The 18,246-nt window shown below is 44.9% G+C and overlaps 1 protein-coding gene across 4 annotated transcripts in view; it reads left to right on the forward strand.

Annotated features, from left to right (window-relative positions):
* The window catches only part of PITPNM2 (phosphatidylinositol transfer protein membrane associated 2), a 126,272-nt gene that overhangs the window by 21,863 nt on the left and 86,163 nt on the right, over positions 1-18,246 (forward strand). Inside the window, exon 3 of one of the 4 annotated variants that reach the window (XM_071445019.1) lies at positions 13,610-13,684. The exons of the other annotated variants lie outside the window; for them this stretch is intronic. The gene's annotated coding sequence lies outside the window, so the exon portion shown is untranslated. The remainder of the gene's footprint in view (positions 1-13,609; positions 13,685-18,246) is intronic. 4 annotated transcript variants of the gene reach the window in all.

The following is an 18,246-nucleotide window of genomic DNA, read 5'->3' on the forward strand; positions in this document are numbered from 1 at the left end:
GCTTACTTTATTGCATAGAATACACCTTTGTCTGATTAACTATCTTGCTTTGAAGTTCTCTTTCCTTGTATTGTAGTCATCCATTTCAAGCTCCCCTGTGTCATTGTGGGTTGACCTGTTTAGGATCTAACCCTGCTTTTACTGAGGTTAAAAGCAAAATTTGGTGGGTGTGAAAAGAACCTGTCCTGGGATTTGAAATGAACCCCCAGCATCTCTCTCTAACCAGACTGATGAGCAGCATTGATTGAGTATTTATGCCAGTTCCAATAAAACCTTGATGATTGCAGAGAAGGGTTGAAGAGAGGATTCTACCTGAGTAAAAGGATGTATGAAAATTTTAAATTGCATATCTTTGTGACTGACCTATAGCAGTTAATTTTCCAGAGCCAGGACTACATGGTGATCAGTTTTAGCAGAGTAGAGAAATGATTAATTTCTGGGGTATACAGAGATCTTTCTTAATAATCAGAAGCATGTCATCTGGTTGAAAATACAGTTTTTCAGGAAGGAGGGGAGCTGTAAATGGGCAGCAGTTCATTGTTATGGATGCAGCCAGAGCAGAGGCATCCTTGTGACCCCAGCCCAGCTCCCTGTGGCTCTCAGGCAGTGCTGGGAAGTGATGAGCTACGGCCAAGTCTGGCTGCTCTGGAGCTCAGCGCGTGGATGTCACGCTGCACACGCTCCCCAGGCTGCAGGAGGTTATCAGGGAGATAACCTGGCTGAACCCCAGCCACTTGTGATGGTATCTCAGCCTCACAGCCTCCAGTGGGAACTCCAGGAAATTCCAGTTCCTACTGAGGCAGTGTTGTGTGTGTTAATCCTGTGCAGGGGCTGTGAGGGGAGAGGAGGATTCACCAGCCCATGCTCTGACAGACCCATGTCCCTGGTTTGTTTATGAAGAGTTACGAGTTGAAATCAAGATGCAGATCAGGAGTGCTCTGAGTACCTAAAGAAAATCCTTTGCCTGTGGTTCCTGCATCATCCCAGCAGTTTATTAAAAAAATAGAAAGAAAAAGAGGGGGAGGCAAATACCATCTGTATTTATTCAGATTAAAAAGGAGTGTGGGGATGGAGCTGTAGGGCGAAGGGGAACTGTTCAGTGCTGAAGCAGAACTTTCAATTTATTTGATGGGAAATTTTAATCTATTCTGGATGATTTAGCTGTTAAGCTCTAACTCACTTCAGCTCATCACCTGCTAAGTGCTTTTGTTCCACTGGGTACTCTCAAGTCCTCTGGAGGCCCATGAGGTTCAGCTCTATTCCTAAGAGCTCACAGAGGGTAGGAAAGAGTGAGGTAAAGGAAACTTTTTAAAAACACTGTTTGTGTTTATAAAAGAACAAAGAAAATAACCTTGAAATTAATTTGAGCTATCCCCTTGATCAATGGCTCTACGTTGTCCACTAATTCTTTTGTATATATAGCTAGAATACAGCCTACCAATAAAAGTTCTCTTCGTTTCTTACTATTTTGAGGTTTATTTTGATGGATTATGTTTCTAGGTAACAGTTGAAGGTTATTTCTGGGAAATGCTGCCAGAATGTTTATTAACATGTGACTAGACCCAGGTAGAGTCCCTTGAGAAAATCTGGCTCTTCTGTGCACTCTCAGCAAGGGGCAGTGACTGTGCTGAAGGGTGAGAGTCCTCCCCGTTCCCTGCCCACGCTAGGCCTGGAAATAACTCTGTCAATAGTAGAAATGTCACAGCAGGAATGACTCGCTGGATGTGCCCAATTCCCTTTATCTAAACGAGCTGGGATCCTGGATTTAATGTGCTGTTTCATAGTTAAGATAAGAATCACATGAATTAGATTATTGTTGGGGGAAAAAAATAGAGGGGTTCTGATATAAATACTTCTGTGGGAAGTTTGGAGAGCATTAGCAAGTCTTTTTACTTTTATGAACAGCAGTGGTCAAAGCAGTTTCCTGCTAGAGATGCTTTCCACATGATAGGAACTCTAGTCATTAAAAAAGCATGAATTGGATTAACAAGTGTAGGGTTATTTTAATTTGCCTTTGAGTCTTCAGATGTCAGTGAAGCTTTAATCAGCAGTTGTGCCAGTGAGGAGCCACCTCGTGAAATGGAAAGGGAGGATGTGGGCAGAGATGCTCCTGGCTGAGTGGTTCAGGGAGGGTCCTGCCCAGCAGCTTCTCAGTTCTCCAGGATGGCATGAGCCCTCATGACCCTTTTGTGGCCTTGTCAGCAGCATCCAGAGGTGTCCCTGTGGTTTGTGGAGCTGAGGACAGGTTCAGCAGAGGGGTACAGTGTGGACAGTGGGGTGGGTTCTCAAGAGCACTCCTGCCTCAGTGTGAGACTCCTGAGGGTAAGAACATGTGGCAGAGGTAGTACAAACCTTGTGACATTGGCAGCTGGCTGTCTCCTGGGCATTTGTCTGATGCCTTTCTTTCAGGTGGACTTCAAAATACTATTTCTTCTTCCTTCTGGGAGCTTTCTCTGCATGTGAAACAAACTCCTGGAGCCCTTTGTCTTTAATTTCACATCACCCTTATGGCCCATGGTGCCCATTGCTTTGAGCACCCATCTGTGTTCCCTGGGGTTCAGTGGGAGATACAGCTCAAATTCTTCTTTCTGTGTGTGCTTAATAAGCAAAACATCATCTGTGTTGTTTCAGAGGCAGTGATGAGCAGTTCTCTCCCTCCCTGTGTTCTCAGGGCACGGATGCTCAGCTTTGGCCCAGTACCAGGGATTTTGTCATGAGGAGGCACCGAGGGTGTCCCTTCTCAAGGCCATGGTGGCTACAGCAGTGCTGAGCTTCTGCTAACCCTGAGGGGAGGGACTGTCCCAGCACTGTGGCTTTGCTGGGGCATTCTTAATGCTCATGTCTGAGTGGATGGCTGTGTTCTGCAGGTCATGATCAGGGAAAAGCCATATTCCTTGGGCAGGGTGGCAGGAAGTGCAGTAGGGGGGGCAGCAGGAAGCAGTTTTGTGATCCTGAGCTCCTGTTGGTAGAAAACTTTTGCTTGTTCTTATTTCTGCTCTGGCTCTGTGCTCTTGGCAAAGCTTGTGTTTAATTTTGTGAGATGTTCAGGGCAGCACCTGCCATCTCTCTAGACAGCTGCACTCACTCCTCTTATCACCATGGCTGTTCACTGGTGATAAAGGAGAAGCAGAAAAAGAACCAGGATCCTGATACTTGGGAACAGGGCAACACTTTTATTTGAATTGTCTCTTGTAGCAGAGAGAGTCCAGGCACTGTGGGGATCTGCTTCCTTGAAGACCTGAAATACACTTTTATTGACTACTCAAACTTTGAAATCATGATGGGACAAAGTAGCGAAACCATTGGAAAGGTTCTTTCCCCACACCTTACTGCTGTCTTTATAGCTGCCTCTTATGAATCAAAATACCCCCTGTGCCATTCCCTTTTAATATAAGCTTGTCTCTACTGCAAATAAATACATTAATTTAATATCCCAGTTGCCTGAAATCAAGTGGCTCCAGTGTTGCTAAACTCGTGTTGCTGGTAGCTCAGGGGGATAACCTGCCCAGCTGTGCTGTGACCATCTGACATTGGCCTTCCTTTTGCACAAGGGCAGGATCTGGTAACTCACAGTACCAACCTTTCATAATCCTCCCTGCCGTGCTGATTTAAGGGAAAGTGTCAATTCTCCATCTCCTTCCACCCATGCCATCACACACACCCTGACTGTTCCACTTGCCAGCTTTCCTGGCCTGTGGAATCTGCCTCTTTCCTTATCAGTGCCTGGCATCAAAGTGCAGCCTGGGGGAGTGCAGGGTGCCTGCTGCTTTTGCTGAGGTGTTCCCTGGGCTATTCCCAGTCACCCCTGAGCTCTGGGGTGCTGCTTCCTGATGTCAAAGCAGAGGAGGAACTCTGGCCAGGGGCTAAACTGCATCAAGCTTTCAGAGATTAAGCTGATTGCAGATCTCTCCTAAATCAATCTTTCTGTGTTAATAAATAAATGCCTGCAATAGTTGCATTATTAAAGTTCATGGAAGCTTTCAGAAAGAAAAGTTTCCTGAATAAGCCATTTCTGCAGTCTCAGCTGGCTTTTAAAGACTGGTGTCATTAATTGAATTTTGGCTTTTCCTCTGGAATGGAGACTGTGCTTTTTGCTTAAGCATATGGTTGATGTACGATGTACGTGAAAGAGAACAGGAGATAAAGTCTTCAGAGCCACTTGCTTGGCTTCTTTGGCCATCAGGTTACTGGCAAGAGTGGGCAGCCTTTCAGTGGGGCTGCCTTATACTTGGGGCTTTGAGGTGTGAGGCTTTCCCCCCTGAAGCCCATGTCATGGTTGTTAGTTGGCTGTAGAGACCTGGCTGCTTGTCTGCTGCTGACTCATTCTTCCTGCAAAATTTCTCTTAAAACCACAAAACGTGGTCTATATATTACAAGTAACCAGAGTCTTCTTTCTACAGGGAATGATACTTGTTGGAAATCTATCTTGACTAATTCAGAGCATCACAAATGTAATAATTAAGTGCTCCTTAATTTCCATACTCATTTGGTGGGGAGATAATAGCTTCTTTTTTAAAACTGGGCTTTGCCTTTTGAAAATACTCTGACCAGTGTTACAAAGAAACCATATTATAGCCCACCCTTAATAGCCACTGATTAGAGGGTCCTTTGTGAAGTGTTGTCTGTTTCTGACATAAATTAATTAATATGGAACCAGCAAAATTCCTATGGAAACAAAACAGAAGTAAATTTAATACCAGATGAATGTGTGTTTTGGTGACAATGAAACTCATTTCTTAACAGGACCACTAGAAAAACAAGCAAATCTACAGAGATGAGGTTGTAAGCCTCAGCTAGAAATGTATGTTTGTGGATATAATTAAAGTTCAGTTAATAATGTATTGTCCTCAGTCTTGGCAGGGAGCTCTACTTGGGCTGTGGCTACACGTCCAAAGCATTTTTACCAGATTAACTTCCCCGTGCAGCCTGGTCAGGAGCTCTCAAGGCACTTGCAGCTCTCCAGTGGCTGCTCCGCATCTCTGCTCCTCTCTCAGCTCTGAGAGCAGGCCTTTCCTGGGGCCCTGGGTGGCTGCCGCTGTCACTGTCCCTCACCTGCTCTGGGGGAGGCTGGAGAGACTCAGCAGCAGCCTGAGGAAGGGTGCAGTGTGTGAGGGTGATGCTTCCTGATTCACTTTTTGCATTGCAAATCCTGTTTCGTAAGTAAGCCGCTTCCACCGATACCTTAAACGATTTATTGTCTCTCAGGGCTTTTCTTCACCTGGAAAAAACCAAAATATCATCAGTGTCTTTGAAACCTCTGTGCTGAGCATTATATGATTAAGTTGTACTTTTGAAGTGACGGGTTTGGGCATATAATTTTCGTGACCATCTTTGCTTTCAGGGGTCATAAATACTGGTTCCAGCTGTAATGAAGTGCTGTACTACTTACTATGTTCTTATCATTGTGTGTGTCTTTTTGTTTAAATTACTAAATCACAGTGGCAATGGCCATAATAATGTGGTTGTTTTATGTCTTGGAACAGGGAAAAATAATTTTATTTAGTTGGAATAATGTAATTGTAACGTGCCTCTGGGTTAGAGTTAAAGGGGGAGGTGGTGCAGGTGGCTGGCAAGGCAGGGCTGTTCCCTGGATGATTTTCTGCAGCAAATTCCACAGCCGTGGAGTGGCAGCACATTTGTTTTTAATGGAACAACTTGTGAGCAAACACTGGGATGTTTATGATGACAAGGAAAGCACTAGAAAAATAGAGGCTATAAAATCCCACTGGTTAAGGGCAGCACATGGATAATTGGCTCAGTCAGGTGCATCTCGGGGAAGGGGATGTGGATCTGAGATCTGGTCTAAGCCATTACTGGCAAAACACTTGAGCCCTTTGCACCTCTGAAGGCTGTCTGTAGGGGAGGCAGCTCTGCCTGGGTGGTTTTGTGAGGCAAAGTGCCAGGGAAGGACTCGGAGATCCTCTGATGGAAACTGCTTTAGAGATAAGGTGTTTATTTCCCCTTTTGAAGAGAAAAGATGTGTGATGGTTTCTTGAATCAGGATGACTGCACCAATTCAGATCTAATTTGATAAATGAAGTATAAAGGCCCAGTGAATGACCTTCTGTAAAATACAAGAGTGCCTGAACTATTTGTTCTCTAAATCTTGCTTCTCATCTCTGTATTTCCTGCTCATGCTGTTCATTAGTCTCCTGTGCCCTGTTGTTTTGGGGGAGGTAATGGATAACTGAGTGGTGATGCTGAAAACAAAGCTCCTGTATAAATAACCTGCTTTTCTCAGCATAAATTCTTGTGGGTATGGGGCAAATACCCACACACTTGTTGTGTTTGTAGCTAGTCCCTGACAGATATCAGTGTTCCTTATGTATCCTCTTGAAGTCCAGTTGATTGCGGCATCTCTTCCCCTGGTGAAAGCTTACACTGCTGTGGCTGCACATGGACTGTGGTTTATTTCCAAATGAATCATGAGGGTTTTACAAGCTGTAAAACTTCTCTGGAGAGCTTAAGGGTGTGACCAGCTTACAAGCGTGGGTGATTTTTTTTTTTCCTTTTTCTGAATATGTCCTCAGTATCTGCTTGATGTTTTAGGTTGCCAGCAGGATTTGTTTTTCCTTCACATGGGATGCAGCACAATCCCAGGCTTTTGTGGCTGCCTCAAAGCTTTGCTGGGACTCCTTTGGGGACTTGGTGTTGGGAGTGATAAAACTTCATTAGTGTAGGTTCCTCCAGCCATTGTAAACCTTTTATGAGCAATAAGCTTGTGCATTTGGAGAACAAAATTGCTGATTTATCTGGCTGGGCTTTGCTTAAGGTAAATGTGTCTTTTTGCCTTCCACAGCAGCTCTTTGGCCAGGCCTGGGGAGGCAGATTTGACCTGTCCAGCTTAGCCCAAACCACTTCTCTCCCAAGCTGTTTGTTCTCCTGTCATTCCGTGGGTGGTGGAAGAGCCCTGCAGAGGGGACTGTGGGCTGGCAGAGCTGGTTCCCTTGGGCTCATCCCTTCACCTGCTGGGCTTTTCTGGCAGGGGGTGCCAGCTGGGAGGTCTGGGATGTCTCTGCCACTGCCTGGACTGGGAATGTGTGAGCAGCTCTGGGGAGAGCTGGCACATCCACGCTTGGCTCTGGCATGTGTGCAGGGCTGGGGAAGTCTGGAAACCAAAGGGTGTTTGCAGTAGTTGGAGTTCTGGGTGGGGGCCTGCAGGAGCATTTTTTGCATGGTGCCCTGCAGGGCTCATCCCAGGTTCCTGCAGCTGGTCCCTCTGATTTGAGTCAGCCTTGGCTGCCCCAAAGAGAGACTTTCTCCAGAGCAGGGCACTGGCCAAGAAATCTGGAGCTGGCAGTGATAGGGAGCTGGCAGAGGACAAACCAAGCTGGTAGGAGCTGTCAGGAGCTCTGGGAAATAGAGGGGAATATTTTTTTTCCCTTTTTCGGGCATATGCCAAGGGTAGGTGGTTCAGAAGGGGAATACCTGGCACATTATGATGCCAACTTACCCAGCTGCCCTAACAGGATACTTTTGCCAGGAACCTTTGGACCTATTCTTCTTGGTGTAAACAAAATCAAATAAAATACTTGTTGCTATAAATAAAATGAGTATGATTACCTGGAGTCTCTGGAGGCACCTCACACGGTCAGCATTTGTTCCTTTCTGCCTCTGCCAGCAATTACTGGAGAAAGAGGGAACCATCAGTGTGCACAGGCACTGGCCAGGCAGCATGGAGGCTCATAATAACTTTCTTCTATGATAAAGGAGATATTTTTATAGTCTGAATTTTTTATTTTACTTTCCCCCTAGTGGGAGAGAATTACTGGTGATGATAGTTGGTAGAGCAGCTCCTGTTGGGAAGCACTGAATGGAGGAAGGATTTATTGAAGGGAATGTGTTGCAAATTCCTTTATAATGAACATTTTTTCTTTCCCCTTTATTTAAAGAGGTTGTTTATAACTAAGAGACCATTAGCGCCCAGGAGGTAATTTTGCTGCAGCAGTACCTTATTGAATGAAAGCTTGGTAGTCTGTTTCTGGATGGAAGCCTTGGGAACAGCTCCTGTGTAATGCTGTACCTAAGCTTTTTTTTTTTTTTTTCATTTCTCCTTTTTTCTACTTTAAATTGCGGTTGGTGCCGTTCCTTCCCATGCAGTTGAATGAACAGCTTTCTGAAGTACATGTCAGCATTTGAATTATGCTTTTCATTTACTGTAGCCAGTTCCAGGCCTCTCCTTTCACCCCCAGGGTTTCTAGAAGGTTTCTTGACAAATCTCACTTTTCACCCCCAGCAGCCCAGAGACAAAAACCCAGGAGCTCCTTTGTGTGCTGCTTGGCTGCTTTGCCTGGCTTGCTGATGCTGTTGGAGAAATTCTGAGATTTTTGCAAATGATACTAAAATTAGGGTGTGGCAGAGCTGTGCTCTGAAGAGTCCTGCTCAGGTTACTGCCCACAGCTCTGCCTCTGCTGAGGAGCAGTCAGAACTTATCAGTGTAAAACCTTCTACACCAAGGGAGTAAACAACGCAGATTAACTGGTGCGGGATGCTGAGCACTCAGCTTCCCTTGTTGTGTAGAGTGGGGTTTGTTACTTCTGGCTTGAATACTGACCTCATACCTATAATCCTATGTCTAAAGCACCTGCCAATCATTCCCCACTGTAGCAGTTAAGAGATAAGAGAGAGAAGTGTATGGCAAAGACTGAGGATCATTGCAAGAGCTGTATTCCTGTTTGGTTTAAAATAATCTTTCATGTGATCAAAGAAAGGGTGATGTGTTCCTAATTATCTCCACTGTAAAATCTTTTGAGCTGTTGCTGCAGGATGTCTAATCCAGAAACCTCTTTTGGTGATAAAAATGGTGAGGGAAGGTCATGTGTATTTTGCATCTTGCCCCTTTTACCCTCCCTTTAGTTAAAGCATTTGGGATGGAATACACTGAGCTACCCAGGTGCAGAGGATATTACAGATTTCCATATTGCAAGACCTAATTTTAGCTTCTCTCTGCAGGGTTCATGCCAATATTCACCCACTTGCATTTGCACTTTGGGTAGCACTCATTACACAGTGTGAGCTTCGCACATGTGCCACTCCTCCCGCAGAGGGGATTTGTGTTCCTCAGCCAAACAGAGGGGTCTGCGTGGGGCAGGGGTGGGTGGGAGGCTGCTCACAGCTGGGGATGTGTCCCTGCAGAGCACCGGGCTCGCTGCAGCCTCTTGGAGCCAATGGGATGGCAGCAAGGGGAAAAGAGCTCTGTAATTCCCTTCTGCTCTTCAGTGAAGTGGAGAAATGGCTCTGCCTTGCACGTCGTGCACTTTGGCTGTGGAAGGACTCCCAGTCCAATTTGTCAAGGCAGAGGCTTGACGTGAGTCCAAATGTACTTGACAATAGTCTCTCTGCTGTCAAAACCTCTCCTCCTCCTGTGATAAAAACACAGCTCCAAGAAACACTCCTCTCCTTCCTTCCTGTGGCTCTTAAGAAAGACTCTGCATCCCAGAGCTGCTCTGGGGAGGAAGTTTTTTCCTGGATTCAAAGCACTTACCCGTTTCCCATTAAAAAGATTTGACAGAGCAGTGCATTCAAAACAAGATAGCCACAGAGAATTTGGATTTATGCTTTCTTTAATTGGCCCACATAAGATTTTATTTACTGATAGTGTCCAAAGGGAGCTGTCGAAATATTGCAGAAAGAGTGAATGTGTCCATTGTGGTAATGTGCTTTTGATAAATGCATTATGGCATAGTTATGAAGTCAGGAAGAAGCCTTAATTACTGTTATGAAGCCATTAGAGTCTAAAGCAGCAATTTCAGCTCTTGTTGCTATTGTGTTTTATATTTCTTCATTGAAGACTTTTGCACAAAAAAAAGTGCTTGTTTTAGAAGGTAATTTATGCCTTTTATTTCCTTTGCCTTTTTAAAATGGTGCAGAAGTGACTGTGATAGCAGTGAGCTCCACAGATTCAGATAAATAAAAAAATCCCACAACCTTTGTGCAGAGCATGTACGGGGAATTCATGCAGGGAACTGATGCTATATGACCTGCTGATTGTTTTCTTCTGTTACCCATATGGCATAAGAAATTACTGAGCTGGATTCTCCCATGGTAAGAAAAAAAAAAGGAGGGAGAGAGGGAAGGATTGGTCTCTAGGAATCTCATGCAAATATTTCTCTGGGGTGTGAGGGAAGGAGAAAGACAGGTCTTGGAAACTTCTTATTAATGAAAATTGCTTTGGGAGATCAGTCAGTGTTATAATAACCTGCAGATGGGGTCAACAAATTGTCTGTCCCTGGAAGCCTCTGTTTTCCACATCATCTGTTCCCCAGCACAGCCAGAATCTCACTTGGATCTCCCCTGACAGCCACCACAAAGCAAATTGTTTGGAGCTGACTCTTCTACCAAAAATGTTAGCAAAAAAAAAGAGCTTTGTTTTCAAATGTTTATGTTCTTTTAATGTTTTAAGTTATTCAGCAAAAGGCCATTTAATGTTCACTCACCTGGTTTTGGTGCTTTGTACGTGTTCTTTGACTCTCGTGTAGCACATTATTTATAGCAGGTGTTAATTTAATGCTGTGAACTCTGTTGCCCTTCAGCACACAGCATCTTAATTTCAAAACCAAAACTGACCAACAGGGTTGTAAATCAAAGGTTAACAGGCATAGCAACATAAAGGCATTGTTTGCTTGCTTGTTATACTGACAGTGAGCTGCTTTCTTAAATGGAATATTTCTTTAGCAACAGGAAGGCTCAGTACAAGCTGTACTGTTATGAGAAAGGAGGAATGAGCGTTACTTAGTGTTTTCCCAAATCTGATTGTAAAAATAATTGCAGGTGCAACACGGTAGGGCTGATGGTTTTTCCAGCAGCTGTGGGAAGCAGCTGTGGGTGCCTCCAGCCACTCCACGCCAGCTCTGAACTGGCTCTCACTTGGCCTCACTCTGGGCTCTGATTTTTGGCAGTTTCTTGGAATAGATTGCCCAGAGAAGCTGTGGCTGCCTCATCCCTGGAAGTCTCTGTGATTCTAGAGAGCAGTGAGGCTCTTTGTTCATGAGCTTTGGAAAGCAGCAGTTAAAGGAGCCCTTCCCAAGAGCAGGAATATCCTTAGTGCACCAAACCTCCCAAGGCAGGCCGGGTGGGGCCTCCACATCCAGCACTGTGGGGAGTCTTGGGTCATGTTCTTTGTGCTCAGTCTGGGATTCAGCCCCTTCAGCTGGCACTCAAACATGTCAGAGATACCCAGAATTTCTGCTCAGTATGTTGGACCAGTTTTTAACTTTCCCAAAGTTTATCTTTGCTGTTCAAGGTGGTTTGCGAGGGCTCTGCTCTTGAGCTGGTTTTCCAGCTTGATTCTGTTACAAATAATTAAAAAAAAACAAAACAGCAAAACCCCTCCCAAACTCACCCCCAGCCCCCTCTACCCCAACACTTGACTGTTCCAAGGCTGTGTGGTTTCCCTCTCCATGTGCTTTCAGCATGCTGAGCTGGGGAAGGAAGGTGCTGATGGTAAATATCACCACCTTGTTTCCAAAAGCTGTTGGGTAAGATCTCTCACTGCAGCATCTGAAGCATTACTGGAAATATTCAGAACTGTTACAACAACATATCTGCATAATTTTTCTTTTCCAAAAGTCATTCCCTTCCCTTAATTTTGGGTGGAAGACACTAATCAGAGAGATTCAGGTGTCAGCAAATGTTCCGAGCTCCTGAATCATGCAGCAGAGAGTGAATGCTGAAACATTCCCCTTCCCTTTGGATAGCAACATTAATTCTCAGAGTGCACTGGTAGTGCTGCTGCAGTTATCATCATATCTGTGTATTTTCAAACTGAAGGTGCTTGCAGTTATGATGTTTGTCCTGATTGACTATTGTTAGATGTGTTCTGGAATTTGGGTTGATTTCTTGAAGTCTGGCACATGGCATAAAAATTCTCTGTGTGCCTCATCTCTGGAGAGTGACAACACTACAGATTAAACCTAAGTATTACTACTCCCAAGGAGATAGGCTAAGTATTTTTTCCTCTCCAGGGTACTCTACGCTGTATAGCTCTACAATTAAAATGGATGTATCTTTACCTATTTAATCTAACACCTATTATTTCCTCTTTGTTTCAAATTTGAGTAATTTGGGGCAGTTCATGCTTCAGAGGTCTAATTTAAATGGATTTGTTCACAGCTGTAAGCTTGTAGATGTGTTAGGTAATGTGAAGCTCAACAGAAACACTGGAAGGGTCCAGAGAAATTTAACCAGATGATTCCTCTGCTCTCCAGGCATGGTTCTGTTGGGTTGTCATCATTCCAGTCAGCTTCACCAGCCTCCAGCACAGCCCTTCCACAACTGTGCATGTATTTATTTATTCAGAGCATCTGGTGTCAATGTCTAACTTGCAGCCTGGTGCTGTTTGACCATTTTGTAGTTTGTTAAAATGTTCCCCAAAAGGTTCCTGGCATTACTGCAGCTGCTTAGTCTGCATTTCCACTGGCAGGGGCTGCCCAGCTTGTCCCTGCCCCGATGAGGGGATTTAACCAGTTCACCTCTGTCCCTTGCAGAGTTCCCTGGGAAGTTTCACCCCAGCTACACTCACAGTCACCAGCAGATGTTGAAACCAACCATCGTCTTCAGGCATTTGGGGCAAATGCCGCCAGAAAATGGCACAGAGGACAAAAAGTAAATTTGCCTTCTAAAATCCTTCCAGCTATTAACTATTACAGATATAATTAGAAACACAGGCAAGGATTATTATCCTATAAATGCCTTTCTAGTCTGTTCTGCTTTTGTAACCTTTTTTTTTTTCATCTGTCATCCTGCCTGGCTGCGTTGTTTCTCCTTGCAGCCTGGCGTCTCCACCATCGTGTCCCATTGCTGCTCAGTGCTTTGCGCTGCCTCTGTTTGCTTTCTCCCTCTATTTACGTCAGAGCTGTCGTCGCTTGGCTCTGCACTGGTGTTCTCGTGAAGCCACCATCACTCAAACAAATAGGTGGTTCTTATTGCTGCAGGAAAATGGAGAGCTCCTCTCTGCAATCACTCTCTCCCCAGGCAGCGCATCTTCTGCCTTTGCCGCTTGGTCAATAAGGATTTTTGGAGTTTTTTGTTTTGTTGTGTTTTTGAAGTGCCTCAGAAAGTTGAAGCTTTGTGTAAATTGGTCCCTGCAGGTGCTGGTGTAGAAGGCAGTGTTGGGTCCCTCAGAGCAGATATGCAAGTCCAGGCTGGAAAACCTCCAGGAGCTGCCTGGACATGGTGGGAAGGAAAGCCATGGCTTTCCTGTAAGAACACGCCACAGTTTGCCCAAAGCAGACACCTGAGAGCCCCCAAGTGGGCAGGGGATGTGCTTCAGCCCCTGGAAATTCGCCTGAGCTCAGATGGCTGAGCCCTTCCCTGCCTGCACACTGTGGTGTCCTGGAGTGCTGGAGAACCTGGGTGAGGAATCCTCTGAGGTGGTGTGAGGGCACTGGCCTGAAAAACCCTGGTTAGGAACCACACAGCTCTTCCTCCCACAGGCAGGGCCTCAGAGTGTGGTTTTGTATGTGCACTTCCATGTGTCTGTGCCAGTGAGAGCTGAGGGTGCTCAGCAGGACTGGGATCCAAGGTACATGGGCTGGGGCACCCACTGAGCAATGCCAGCACCTTGTAAAACAAACAACCCCCCCTAAAATCCACACTCATTGTTTCCCAGACACAGCTGAGATGCTCAGCCCTGCCCACGGGGAGATCGATGGTGTGTTTGGACTCCCTGTTGCTTTCCGTGGAGGTGAGTGTGTTTATGTTATTTAAGGAGTTGGTACATAATCAGTCTTAAAATTAACTGCCTGCCTGTTGACTTGTCACCCTGTGAATGAAAACACATTGCTTGTAATTTGTTTGACATTATTCTGTCCTGTTGTCAGGCTTCTAATTACATTTAGAATATAACCCAGATGTCTGTCTGTCTCCTGTCTCTTTCTTTTTTTTAATTATCATAATTATTATTATTTATCTTTTTTATTGTCAAACATGGAAGGAAGTATTTCTCTGAAGTGATGGAAGTCTGTTTGTTCCTCTCTGTGTTCAGGAGATTAGTAGGTGGCTGCAGGCTTATCTCTTAAAACTGCTCCTTTTAAAAGAAGGTGTCACTTTGGGCATCCAAAATTGCAGCTCCCTTGTGACTTTGCACTGACCTCCTCTGTGCTGTAGGGACATTGAAATATGTTTCTATCTACATGAAAGTAGGACGAAGGTACAGCTTTCTAAACACGATCACAGTCCCCACCTTATTTATTTTTAAAGAAGAGATAAATTGCTTGTGCTTTTAGAAGTTTAAAATATTAATGTATTTAAATATAACAGTGAAAGAGAGGCGAGGCAGAAGGGGTTGCCCTTTCAAAATGTGCACCAGTGAGCAATCTTTTATGGAAGCCATTGGATAAGCTCCTTGCCAACAGTGCCTTTGGATGATTAGCAAAGGAAACTCAAGCTGCTCACTGTGAGGTTTTATTGCTCCAGCCTATCCTGTAGCCTGAATTTTCCTCAAGCCACAGGATTTTAAGCACCAGAACCACAATTTTTCTATAGGATACTGGATCACCAATATGACCAAGCCCAGTTTTCCAAAAGTATTAAGTCACTTAAACATCAAAGGGCTGCTACTTCCTTAATGGGACTTCTGAGTACTTTACCTCTGTTCCCACTTAGAGAAAACTGTTGCCCACTGAACAAGCTCCATCCCCCTTTTTAAACTGATTTAAGTTTGCAAAGCAACAGGAGTTTGTGGTAACTGTTTTTAGTGATTAGAAACTTGACTCTTGGTCCCTGCTGACTTGGGTTTTTGGTATTATTGATCACCAACTATCCTAGCTCTGAGCTGTGGAGGGTTACTTTTATACTTGGACACTGTTTTCTTAGGCAAAAGAGTCAGATCTGGCTAGTTCCAGTAGGAGACAGATTTTTCTGTTCTGCAAGACCTTGTTCAAACAGAGCTCGTGGTAGGGGAGAAGGTGAAAGTGTATGAAAGACACAGTGGGCTGCCATGAGAGAGAAAAACTGGGAAGAAAGAATAAAGGAAATAAAGCAAGTGTTCAACAGAAGTGATACGTGTGAGCCCTAGGCACAGAGACTGCAAATTATGATGTGGTCCCTGCCATTAGTACAAATACATCCCTGATTTTCCCCTCTGCATCCCAGCCCATGGGATCTTAATGAAGGACAAGCTATGCAAACAAATTCCCTGAACCACTGGTGCCTCAGCTGGAGACGAGCCGTGTTCTGCACCGTGTGCCTGGGATGGTGCTTTTTGATCTGCTGCTGCTCTTCCATGGGGTCTGGGCATCTGTCAGTCCTGCCACCTGTGGAGAGGGCTCCTGGCTGTGCTGCCAAAGGTCCTTTGAGTCTGTAAAACTGCAGGCACAGAAAGGAAACCTTGGGGGTTTATTTTGCGATGGAAGAGCCAGTTCCCCAAAGGGACAGAGCTGGTGGGCAGTGTTGAGCTTGGCTGAAATGCTGCTGGAGTTTGCAGCTGGGAGAGAGGCTGGAGAGGGGGATGTTGTCACTTGAAGTTCCTCTCTGATCCCTTCTTGCTTTTGTTGGCAGCCAGCAGTTAAAGGGGGGGAAAAGGCATTTCTGGCTCTGGGCATCTGGGCCCAAGCCTGGCTGCCATCTCAGTTGGCCTCAGCTGCCTCTGAGGATCTTGGTCCTTACAGGAGCTGACAAACAAGAATGAATTGGTGACTCACCAGCACAATAATGGCAGAAATGCTAGTTTTATTTTGCTGTGCCTGCATGTTCTTCAACCTGTAACTATTTATGCATTTTTTAGCCTGAAGAGAGGCTCTTGTGTCCGTGTAGAGCAGAGGATGAAAATGCAGAGTGGGTGCTTTTGGAAGAAAAGTCTCTTTGGTGCAGTGGGATGCTGCAGGTGGATGGATGGCTTGGCTTTCACCAATATGAGGAGGATTGGCAGAGCTTGATTTTAGTCCAGGTGGTTGGTGGAGCAAAAAAAGGGTTTCTCTAAAGATCTTGTGTTCGGTTTTCTTTCTTGTTTTTTCTCCTGAAGCAGCACAAAGGAGAACTCTGTTAACTACCTGCATTTGAGATAGGAAAGCTCTGTCCATGTGTGTTTTCACAGATTGGGGCTTTAAGTGACAAGTTAACTCTCAGATTGAGGAGGGGGAAAAATCCTTGGAACAGCAATGAAGTTATGTCAGTTTTGGGGAGGGGGAAAAAAAAGATCTTCACAGAAGAGGAAAAATATGCTAATTTACAGTTCAGCTAATGAAGCAAGAAGTTAAGAAGATGTAACAACATGCATCTATCGAGTTGTCTTTGTATTTATTAGTTGCTGTGTTCACTGAGCGTGGTTTCCAGGGGTATGGCTTTTATTTCTTTTCAATGATGAGAAGTTATCTTAATAAATTAAGGAATTTATTAGCAGGAGCTATGTGTTTTCCAGCCTTCAGCCAGGCCCAGCTCTCGAGGATGCCTGAATCCCCTCACATTTCTCTTTGAGCACAGAGCAAAATGGGCATTGCTCCTGCTCCTGGGTGTGAGCAGGTCCACATCACACAGGTCCTTTCTCAGCTGTGGGGTCTCTGTTCTATCCCTTGTGACAATATGCTCAGTGTCTAAACTGTATGGATTGGGTGAGTGATTTTGATTTGGTTTTTATTTTTCCCCCTAGTTTGACTTTTCTTCTCCTTTTAGTCGTTCGTTCTTGTTGTTCCACAGTAAGCTTGGATATTAATCATATGGTATTCAACCTCTCCCACTGTGACAATAACAGCTGCTTGATCATTTTTTGTAAGAATTTTTCCTTTACAACTGCAGCCTTCCAAAAAAAATCAACCAAAAATACCCCAAAGAATCCAGCCTATGAAAAACCCAGTTAGGCTTTGAAGAAATGTCAGTGTCATTTAAATATGTAACACACACACTCAGGCTTTTTCTCTGTACCTGCTGTCTAATTTCCCTTCTCTCAATAGCTCTGACTAATCCTGGGATCTTTCCCTGTAGGAGCTCTGCTATTTATGAATAGAGCAAGTCCTATCTGTGGACTTGTGAATGCTCGGAGTACTCAGATTAACAATGTGCATAAATAGCAGAGAGCTGAAGGGCCAAATCCTCAGAATAACAATTGGGAGGAGATGACCCTGTGGAATATGTGATGAAGGAAACAGTTTTCCTTTGGTTGCTGGCCCCCCTGAGGGTGAGGGTGTGTTTCTGTTGAGGGATTTGCCATGAAGAACCAAGTTCAGCAGCCAGAGGTGATGATCTCCTGAATTCTGCTGACCCTGACAGGGTATGTTTTGAAATGGTGCTGAGGGCATCTGCAACAGAAACAATTATTTTTGCTCTTACTGCAGCCCTCCTGTGTGTGTTCACCAGGTGCTTACATCACACTTGGTGTTCCCCTCCATCCCTGAGCTATAAAGGAGAAAACAAGAGAGATCTCAAATGCTGTTAACCTGTGTAGTGCTCCTCTGGAAATGGAGAGCTGCCTCTCCATCCTCACCAGGAGCAGAGAACAAAGCTGCACCTACATCCTTTCCTGACAAAGGCTTCAAGTGCTTTCCAGCCCTTCAGTGGATAAAATCCTTGGAGCACAATGCTGTTGCTTATTTAATTACTGTTACTACCTAGTGTGTTTAGGGCAGCAGTTTAAGTGTAACTGGCATAAGGGATTTGCTAAACTCATTACTCGTTCTGCTTGTAACAATTTCTGTGTCTCCCTGGCCCTTCTTGGGGAAAATAATCCACTTAAAACATCTTGAAAAGAAGGGCTAGAGAGAGCCTGCTGAGGCCAGGGCAATTCAAAGTATGTGGTGGCAGTGTTGATGCTCATTTTCTGCTGTGTGTCTGGAGCTCCTGTTAGCATAAAAGATTTGATACACTGGTTTCAGTGCAGAATAAGCATAAAGTGCCCTTAGCTGTGTTTCCAGGAGGCAGCTGACACACGGACCTTATCTCTGTAACATTTCAGCAATGATAAGGCATCTGTAGCTCTTTCCATGACACAGTTTAGTAAATCCAGCAGCAGCCCTTTGCCCGACTCGCAGAGAAGATGTGGAGCTGCTTTTTGAATTGGCTGCACAAAGTGGTGTGTGATGAGCACTCTAAAATTGGGTCATTTATTTATCTGTTAAGTGTGAACTCTGATTTCAGTCTCGTTGGGCTCTGGCTGCTCGGGTTCAATCTTCCTCGGTCATCCCTGCCCAAGGATCTGCTTCACAGCAAGGACAGAGGCCAGGACGTGCCACTTTTTGGTTCTCCCTTTGCAGGTCTCTCGTGTAGGTAGTGGGAGAAATGTGCTCAGGGACAGGGTGCTGCCAAGGAAATTCAAAC

This window comes from Agelaius tricolor, unplaced genomic scaffold (genome assembly GCF_023055355.1).
Source record: "Agelaius tricolor isolate 1412-34295 unplaced genomic scaffold, bAgeTri1.0.p SCAF_20, whole genome shotgun sequence".
In the NCBI taxonomy this organism is placed as follows: domain Eukaryota; kingdom Metazoa; phylum Chordata; class Aves; order Passeriformes; family Icteridae; genus Agelaius; species Agelaius tricolor.